We start from the raw sequence: 10,201 nt of genomic DNA on the forward strand, positions 1-10,201 counted from the left end.
GTCCCTTATGGAATGCCGACCAAAAATTGATCAACTCGGCATGTAATATTATCAAAGAACTCTGACAAAGTTGTCAAGTGTGTTTTTCCTTTCAACTAATGATGAGACTCAGTTTCACTCCAATCAACTTTTCTCAACGCTCTGCTATTTCTTTCTTCACAGTGGTTTTTCGCAGTTTCCAAGTGACAGACAAGATATTGGAACATATGGAAGTCATTCGGACCATCAGGTCGTCTCCACCTTTTAATGAGGTCATATCTGATTTGGTTCATTCTCAACTGCAAAGTTCCGCCTTATCCCCGTTTCCCTTTATTCTCCATGTGACTAATTGGCTCGCCATATCAGCCTTGATCATACCCAGCCTTGACAGCTCTCTATTGTAAAGAATTCTGCAGATTTGCTAAACTCAGAAAGTTTAGCAGTTTTGCTAAAATCCTCCTTATCTGTGTGTCAAATAATTGACAGTTCACCTGAGATTAGGCTCGATATATTCTACACAAATGTCGTTATTCAGTAAATATCTTCAGTCCCAGTCCTCTGGAAACTGACCCTAATCGGTGGCAACATTTCCTCCAGAATATCAACCCGCCCATCCGCAATGCGCCCTCCCCCATCATTATTAACAGACCACGTTCACAGAATCACGAGAAAACTCGGGAACACACAAGATACGAATAATGCTCGAAGCGAGCCAGACTGCTGTTGTAGAAAAGTTGGTTCCTGTGACATGGATGTGTTTGTTGCCATATCATTACAGTGAACGTCCCAGGATTTATTTTGGAAAAATAAAACTGATTGAGGATAGCGATCGCTTCGGGAAGGACAGGCTGAAGTTTGAATTCGTGAAACGCCTGTTTAATGGATCGTGCAACGAGTCAGCTCACCCGTCTTTGTTGCGTAAATGGTCAACACGTTCATCCATTGACCGAACAGTTGGTGGTTTGGGACCACCAGGGTCGGATCTCTCACGGCTCATACTTCATTGGTTTTCTTTCCTGCACCGCTCCGGGTTTTTAATGTGGTCAGGAAAATGTTCCCCAAACAGGAATCTTATCCGGAACAAGAAAGGAATTTCTGTATTGCTTTAATGGCTAATGTAAAGGAATTTGGATTTTCAGAATCTGAAACAAAAGTAGAAAATGCTGGGGAAAGTCTGGAGTTTGCCAGTACTACTGGGAGAAAGCAGAGTTCGAATAACTTCTGAAGAAGTTCTGAAACGTTAAATCGCCTTTTCCCAGCCCAGATCCTGCTCGACCTGATGAGTATTTTCCAGCAATTTCCGCCTTCTTTTAAGCTGAATATCGATTCCACCTATCGGGGTGGAACACCCAGACTCACTTTGACCCGACATTCCATCGATTTGAAAGCTGTGGTGTTTGAATTCAAAGAAACCAAACAATGATTCAGAACTGCTCAGCTCCCCATAAACAGAGACCTGGAAATGATTAATTCAACAGACAGCTCACAGCGTTATGTAGTTGTGGCCGAGTGGTTAAGGCGATGTACTTGAAATCTATTGGGGCATTCCCACGCAGGTTCGAATCCTGTCAACTACGATAGAGGGCGGGGCTTGCTTTGGACTTTCGTTTATGGGATTCAGATCACGGGGGAGAGAATCCCTTTATTCAGGTCATGAATGGTGCAAATCTCCAGTGCACTCAAAGAACTGCACAGATGTACACTTGCATTGTCAAATTTGTTTAGATTCGTTACGACAAAGGGTAAACCCTCCTGCTTAATATAAAACACAGAAACGATTTATGCCGTACAGTAATCTGCAAAAATTCGATTGGCCAAGAACTGCACAAAGTAAAAATTAAGAACTTTTATTTCTAAAGTAAAAGACCAATTAATTAATAAACCACGATTGACAATGTATTTCTATTGCCCATTGTGTCGTTCCCTTCGATAATTCTATTCAGATAAAACTCTCAATTAAAGTTAACAAAACAGCTCTTCTTTTCTCAAAGCCAGGCAACTGCAGGTTCTTTTCTTCAGATCTTCTTGTGTCTTATTTTTCCTTGTTAGAAAATTCTGTGCCACACGTCACTGATCGAAAACGCATTTTTCAGAGATAGAACATAGAACATAGAAGAATACAGCGCAGTACAGGCCCTTTGGCCCTCGATGTTGCGCCGATCCAAGCCCACCTAACCTATACTAACCCACTATCCTCCATATACCTATCCAATGCCTGCTTAAATGCCCATAAAGAGGGAGAGTCCACCACTGCTACTGGCAGGGCATTCCATGAACTTACGACTCGCTGAGTGAAGAACCTACCCCTAACTTCAGTCCTATATCTACCCCCCTTAATTTAAAGCTATGCCCCCTTGTAATACCCGACTCCATACGCGGGAAAAGGTTCACACTGTCAACCCTATCTAACCCCCTAATCATCTTGTACACCTCAATCAAGTCACCCCTAAACCTTCTTTTCTCTAATGAAAACAGCCCCAAGTGTCTCAGTCTTTCCTCATACGATCTTCCTTCCATACCAGGCAACATCCTGGTAAACCTCCTCTGCACCCGTTCCAGTGCCTCCACATCCTTCCTATAGTATGGCGACCAAAACTGCACACAATATTCCAGATGCGGCCGCACCAGAGTCTTATACAACTGCATCATGACCTCAGGACTCCGGAACTCAATTCCTCTACCAATAAAAGCCAGTACGCCATATGCCTTCCTCACCGCACTATTTACCTGGGAAAAAGATATCTTTTTTCAAAACGATTGTTACATGCAAGGACTTGACAGTCCTCCTCTCAACTGTTCAATGTCCCCCGTATCATACCCCAGAGAATCTGATTGTGTCATTGCTTTTTAAGATCTTCAATAAACACAATTCAAATTTGAATTGAAATAAATATTTTATTCTGGATAAAATTTAAACTGAGTGGTCAACTCGAAATGTTTATGTCTCTCGGCAATAAACTAATTGAGTGTTCGACCCAGTATTACGTTGTTGTATTCTTGATAACGCTTGTTGCAGTGTCTGATTATTCTGCTGCTTTTAACAGTCTTAGCCGTGCACCAATATGTTTAAAATACCTCGCCTCTTCAGGAAAAATGAACCATCATAATGAAGAAATGTTTTGATTTTAATTTTTAAATACTTTACCCTGACATACCGATAAAGTTCATATAATATCGCCTTAACTTTTTCCTATATATACATATAAAACATTAAATAATGACAAATCTCATCTAAACGCCATAAGTTGAATCTGCGATAACCTGTCTGTGAATGCATTCTACAGACACGCAACACATACGATTTATAAATTGAAAGTATCTACCATAAGACGCCAACGAAATAGTATCATATTCTTATATATAAAACGTTTTAGCGGATTGTGGTCAGTGTCCACAACCGTTTCTGAACCATTGTTCGGGCATATACATTAAATTTGTAAGGCCAGTACAAAAATCAATAGTTCTTTTTTCGATTGTGGAGCATTTCCTCTGCGAGATGTTGATTTTCTTTGAAAAGTAACCAACTGGCAGTTCCTTTTCATACTTATTTTTCCTGTTGATGTACAACTCCAACACAAACGTCACTACCATCGATGGCGACTTTAAACGTTTTTGAGACGTTTGGTGTCGGTAAAACACGACAGAGATCCCCTGTGGACATTCCCCTCAGCAATAAGTATACCGTTTTGGATACTGCTGGGGGGGGGGCATGACCTACCAGAGGAAAGCCATAGCGGTCAGTTCTCTTGCACTGAGCCTGACAATGTGGCAAAGAAGGGAAGGGGGCAGAATAGAAAAGTACTCGAGGTAGGGGACTCGATAGTTAGGGGAATCGACAGGAGATTTTGTGGTCAGGATCGGGATTCCCGGAAGGTATGTTGCCTCCCTGGCATCAGGGTCCGGGACGTCTCCGATCGGGTGTATAAGGTTCTAAAAGGGGAGGGCGAACAGCCAGAAATCTTTTTACATATTGGCACTAATGATACAGCCAGGAAAAGGATCAAGGATATAAAAAGTGATTTCACGGAGTTAGGACGGAAGCTGCAAAGCAGGACGAACAGAGTAGTATTCTCTCGTTTACTACCGGTGCCACGAGATAGCGAGGCGAGGAACATGGAGAGGGCACAGCTTATCACGTGGCTGCGCAGCTGGTGGAGGAGGGAGGGCTCCAAATATGTAGATAATTGGGATGCCTTCTGGGGAAGGTGGGACCTGACCAAGAAGGACGGGATGCATCTGAACTGTAAGGGGACCAATGTCCTGGGTGGAAGTTTTGCACGAGTAGTTCGAGAGGGTTTAAGCTAGTATGGCAGTGGGGTGGGACCCTGAGCTGGATACCCGAGATGAGAGTTGATGCAGATAAGGCAGTAGCACAAAGTAGCCCAGCTCGTGGGAAGAACTTTCCTGGCAAGGAACCAAGGTATCAGTTAAAGTGTGTTTGCTTTAACGCAAGGAGTATCAGGAATAAAAGTGACGAACTTAGAGCATGGATCAGTACCTGGTGTTATGATGTTGTTGCCATAACAGAGACATGCGTTTTTCAGGTGCAGGAATGGTTGCTGGATGTTCCAGAGTTTAGATCATTTAAAATGAACAGGGAGGGGGGGAAAAGGGGAGACGGTGCAGCACTACTAATCAGAGAGGGTATCACAGCAACAGAAGCTTCCATTGTCGAGGAAGCCCTGCCGACCGAGTCAGTATGAGTGGAAATTAGGATCAGCAAGGGAGCAGTCACCTCATTAGGAGTTTACTACAGGCCCGCCAATAGCAGCAGGGAGATGGAAGAAAGCATAGCTCGGCAGATTTTGGAAAAGTGTGGACGTAGGAGTTGTTGTAATGGGTGACTTTAACTTTCCCAAGATTGATTGCAACCTCCTTCGAGCAGAAGATTTGAATGGAGCTGTTTTTGTAAGGTGTGTTCAGGAGGGTTTCCTAACACAGTACGTTGACAGGCCGACGGGGGGAGAGGCCATTCTAGACTTTGTGCTCGGCAATGAGCCGGGGCAGGTATCACATCTTGTGGTGGGAGAGCATTTTGGTGATAGTGACCACAACTGCCTCACATTCTACATAGCTATGGAGAAGGTGAGGATATGGCAAAATGGGAGGATATTAATTGGGGAAGAGGAAACTATGATGCGATTAGACATGAGTTAGGAAGCATGGATTGGGAGCAATTGTTCCATGGTAAAGGCACTATAGACATGTGGAGACTGTTTAAGGAGCAGTTGTTGCAAGTGATGAATAAATATGTCTCTCTGAGACAGGCAAGAAGTTGTAAGATAAAGGAACCTTGGAGGACGAGAGCGGTGGAGCTTCTCGTCAAAAGGAAAAAGGTAGTTTACGTAAGGTGGAAGAAGCTAGGGTCAAGCTCAGCTCTACAGGATTACAGGCAGGCAAGGATCGAGCTTAAAAATGGTCTGAGGAGACCCAGGAGGGGGCACGAGAAATGCTTGGCTGAACGGATTAGGGAGAACACAAAGGCATTTTACACTTATGTGAGGAATAAGAGAATGGTCAAAGAAAGAGTAGGCCCGATCAGGAATAGCATAGTGAATTTGTGTGGAGTCTGAGGAGGTAGGGAAGCCCTCAATGAGTTTTTGCTTCTGTCTTTACGAAAGAAACGAACTTTGTAGTGAATGAAACCTTTGAAGAGCAGGTGTACATGCTGGAATGGATAGAGATAGAGGAAGGAGATGTGCTGAAAATTTTGTCAAACATTAAGATTGACAAGTCGCCTGGCCCGGACCAGATTTGTCCTCGGCTGCTTTGGGAAACGAGAAATGTGATTGCTTCACCACTTGCGAAGATCTTCTCATCCTTGCTTTCCACTGGAGTCGTACCTGAGGACTGGAGAGAGGCAAATGTAATTCCTCTCTTCAAGAAAGGAAATAGGGAAATCCCCAGCAATTACAGACCAGTAAGTCTCACGTCTGTCGTCTGCAAAGTGTGAGAAAGGATGCTGAGGGATAGGATTTATGACTTGATTAAATGCAGTCGGCACGGCTTTGTGAGGGGCAGGACATGCCTCACAAAACTTATCGAGTTCTTTGCGGATGTGACTAGAAATTTGATGAGGGTCGAGCTGTGGATGTGGTGTATATGGACATTAGCAAGGTTCCCCAGGGTCGGCTCGTTCAGAAGATCAGGGGGAATGGGATTCAGTGGAACATAACTGTCTGGATACAGAATTGGCTGGCCAACAGAAGACAGCGAGGGGTAGTAGAAGGAAAATATTCTACCTGGAAGTCTGTGGTGAGTGGTGCTCCACAGGGCTGTGTACTTGGGCCTCTACTGTTTGAAATTTTTATGAATGACTTGGATGAGGGGATTGAAGGATGGGTCAGCAAGTTTGCAGATGCACAATTTTGGAGGTGTCGTTGACAGTATAGAGGGCTATTTTAGGCTGCAGCTGGATATTGACAGGATGCAGAGATGGGCTGAGAGTTGGCAGATGGAGTTCAACCTGGATAAATGCGAGGTGATGCATTTTGGAAGATCAGATTTGAAAGCTGAGTACAGGATTAAGGATAGGATTCTTGGTAGTTTGGAGGAACAGAGGGATCTTGGGGTTCAGGTACATAGATTCCTTAAAATGGCCACCCAAGTGGACAGGGTTGTTAAGAAAGCATATGGTGTTTTGCCATTCATTAACAGGGTTATTGAGTTTAAGAGTCGTGAGATCATGTTGCAGCTCTATAAAACTTTGGTTAGACCGCACTTGGATTACTGTGTCCAGTTCTGGTCGCCCTATTATAAGAAAGATGTGGATGCTTTAGAGCGGGTTCAGAGGAGGATTACCAGGATGCTGCCTGGACTGGAGGGCTTATCTTATGAAGAGAGGTTGACTCAGCTCGGACTTTTCTCATTGGAGAAAAGGAGGAGAAGAGAGGATTTAATTGAGGTATACAAGGTAATGAGGGGCATAAATAGAGTCGATAGCCAGAGACTATTTCCGAGGGCAGAAATGACTAACACGAGGGGTCAGAGTTCTAAGCTGGTTGGAGGAAAGTATAGAGGGGATGTCAGACGCGGGTTCTTGACACAGAGAGTTGTGAGAGCATGTAATGCGTTGCCAGCAGCAGTTGTGAAGGCAGTGTCATTGGGGACATTTAAGAGACTCCTCGACATACATATGGTCACAGAAATTTGAGGGTACATACAGGAGGATCAGTGTTCGGCACAACATCGTGGGCTGAAGGGCCTGTTCTGTGCTGTACTGTTCTATGTTCTATGTTCTAAAACTGGTTTGGTGGTTAATATCGACTTCAAATGGTCGAGTGTCTTCTGGCATGGTACTGTCCACTGGAACGGTGTGTTCTTATTCAGCAAATCGGTTAACGGTGCACTACACGAATATAGTTTGGAACCGACATCTGACAGAGTCCACTGAGTCTGAAGAATTGAAGAAACTCTTTCTTCGAGGTTGATCATGGAAATCCCTCGGTAGCCTTCATCTTTACGTTCCGGGGGCGTGGGGGATGGGGGGTGCGAGTCAACCTGCCATGACCGATGTTACATCCCAAGAACGTCACCTCTGCTTTCGTGAATTCTGTTTTATTTATATTTGGCATCAGTTTTGCTTCTCGTGGTCGTTCAAAGAGCTCTGCCAACAGTCTTTTGTGATCATTCCTTGAATTGCTAAAGATCACAACATTGTCCAAATAGACTGCACAGTTTGTCAACGCAGCCAGAACTCTGTACATGTATCTTTGGAGTGTGGCGGGCTTGTTCTTTAGTCGAACGTGCATCACTTTAAACGGATATCGTCTGCATGGAGTTACAAACGCAGAAATATGTTCACCAACTTTGATAATAGTATCTGCCCGTGGCTACGCAAAATGCTCGCATTATGGCCCATCTGATCAAGATCCTGTTGTCATCTGTGGTAACCTTCTTTGCTGTCCACTACACCTCCAATGTTGATGTCATCTGCAAACGTAATGACTATGCCTCTTATGCTCACATCCAAATCATTTATATAAACGACGAAAAGTAGAGGACTCAGCACCGATCCGTTTGGCACTCCACTGGTCACAGGCCTCCAGTCTGAAATGCAACCCTCCACCACCACCTTCTACCGTTCAGCCTGTTCTGTACCCAAATGGCTAGTTCTCCAAGTATTCCTTCAGATCGAACGTTGGTAATCAGTCTCCCATGAGAAACCTTCTCCAACGCCTGACTGAGGTCCATATAGATGACATCTACTGCTGTGTCCTCATGAATCCTCTTACTGTAATGGAAAATTATCCATTTACTGTGAAATGTGAAAGAGAATGTTTTTCGAACATTTAATGTTGTGCTGAGCTTTAAAACAATACCTTGATGAGTTTTGCAGTCAGTTTGTCTCTGTTTCAGTTTGAGAAACAAACAACTGGACCTTGTGACAGTCGAACTCAATGAAAGCAGAGCTGTTATGTTCCTGGGGATGATCGAATAAGAACTAGTGTTTTCCCAGTCTTTGCCCTTGAGGGTGTGATAAGAAACAGTATGAGGCAAGTATCTGAACAATACTCAGATAACCCTTACATTGAGGCATCGAGATGATTGGACAGGGGTCAATTCTGCAGAATTGAAATATAGCTCATTTCTTTGCTCTTGCTAGTATTTGAATCAAGTCGATTTAATTTTCACGACAGTAAACTTGGGAACTCGTCCCGGGACCAGGCATCTGGATGGGATTCTGAAGATTCCCTCGAGGCGTAGGCGACAGCGCCTTGAAGGTGTTTCGCTTCATATTCGGCGCTGAATTGGCCCTTATGCGTGAGAGGGCGGGGAATCGGTCGATCGCCCAAGCGAATCGAATAGAGCCGGGTTAAGAATCGTGGCTTAAGTAATCAGACCTAGAGACTCACAATAATAGAATAAATACATCAGGAACATGCTTTAGTTAACTCTCGAATGGTGTTAGAGCAAAACACAAGGGAAGGGGATTGCCGTTTCTAGAGTCTTTCAGAGGCAGCACATTTAAGGGTGGTTTTTGAATTGGAGCCAACACTGACTGAGTTGGACTCACCAAAGGCGGACTGGATACTTGTTTTTTTTTTGGTTTAGGAAAACCAAGGCATTGAGGTGGACGTGTCCAATGTGAGGGGGGTCCTCCGGAGGTAAGTAAGCAAGGCAAAAGAAAATGATAACGGTACTGCCTGAGAGAGAGAGACCTGAACAATTTTCCAGTTACACTAAAATTGGACTCCAGCAAGAGCAAACAAAACGAGAGTCCACACAGTACTTGAAATGGCCCACCGAAAATACAATACATGCTCAGTTATGACGGCCCAGTGTCTGTAAAGCATTTAGAATTGTGATCAAGGAATATCGTTTATTAGAGTTTTCGTAAGAGATAGTTGGAAATATAGAGGTGGAGGTTGGACGAGAGAGAGAAGGAGAAAACGAAGGGAAAATTGAACCTGTGAATTGGAGTGCTTATAACATGTAAGGCTGAGGCTGACATTAGGGAAAGGAAATCTTCAGTAAGTGATAGATCAAGTACACATACACACGCAGACGTGCACGGAAAACAACCCAGCGAATCTTCACAGTGTGTTAAGTATGTTTCAGATTCTGTCCTTGATGACTGCCATCCGAGACCAACAGCCCCCCAACGGGATCCACCTGCCTAAGGTTCCACGTCAGCGGCCGCCGCCTCAGCGTCTACTGTATCACCGATCGCACGCCGTACCTGCATCCAATTGAAGTAACAAGTGCAAAAGAAGGACCACCACTCCAAGAAGGAAAGGGACCCAGGGCCTCTTCGCAATCAACCCAGACAGATGATGAGTCAGACAGTGACGGTACTGCCAAATGATCAACTAACCAGGCAATTCTGCAAGTCCCAATGGTTGAAGTTGCAGGCAAAGAAGAGTATCCAGTGTTGGTCCACCGGCCGTGGAACATGAAGGATCTGGAAAGTGCCTATGGACAGTTGCCTGACTCAAGAGAGGTTGGAGGTAGTACGTTCGCCAAAGAAGTGACGAAGTTCTATACTGAATTCCGTCCCATGTCACATGAGATGAGACGTTTCCTGGGACGAAAACTAGGTGCCGATGTCACTAAAATCGACTATAATTAGCCAGCCACAAACATTCATGCCAGAGTAGCGAACACGCAAGCGGAGCAGAACGGAGACTTGAATGCTTTTGTTGCAGCGCTGGCAACCGCCTTAAGGGAGGCATTCCCAATGCGAATTGACATCACCAAAATAGCAAACTGTAAATAACGG

General features: G+C 44.4%; 1 non-coding gene across 1 annotated transcript; it reads left to right on the plus strand.

Annotated features, from left to right (window-relative positions):
- Positions 1-1,474: 1,474 nt before the first annotated feature.
- On the plus strand, positions 1,475-1,556 carry trnas-uga. Its single transcript has one exon. It is a non-coding gene; the product is annotated as a tRNA-Ser (tRNA).
- Positions 1,557-10,201: the final 8,645 nt, after the last annotated feature.

Source organism: Chiloscyllium plagiosum, unplaced genomic scaffold (genome assembly GCF_004010195.1).
Source record: "Chiloscyllium plagiosum isolate BGI_BamShark_2017 unplaced genomic scaffold, ASM401019v2 scaf_1492, whole genome shotgun sequence".
NCBI lineage: Eukaryota > Metazoa > Chordata > Chondrichthyes > Orectolobiformes > Hemiscylliidae > Chiloscyllium > Chiloscyllium plagiosum.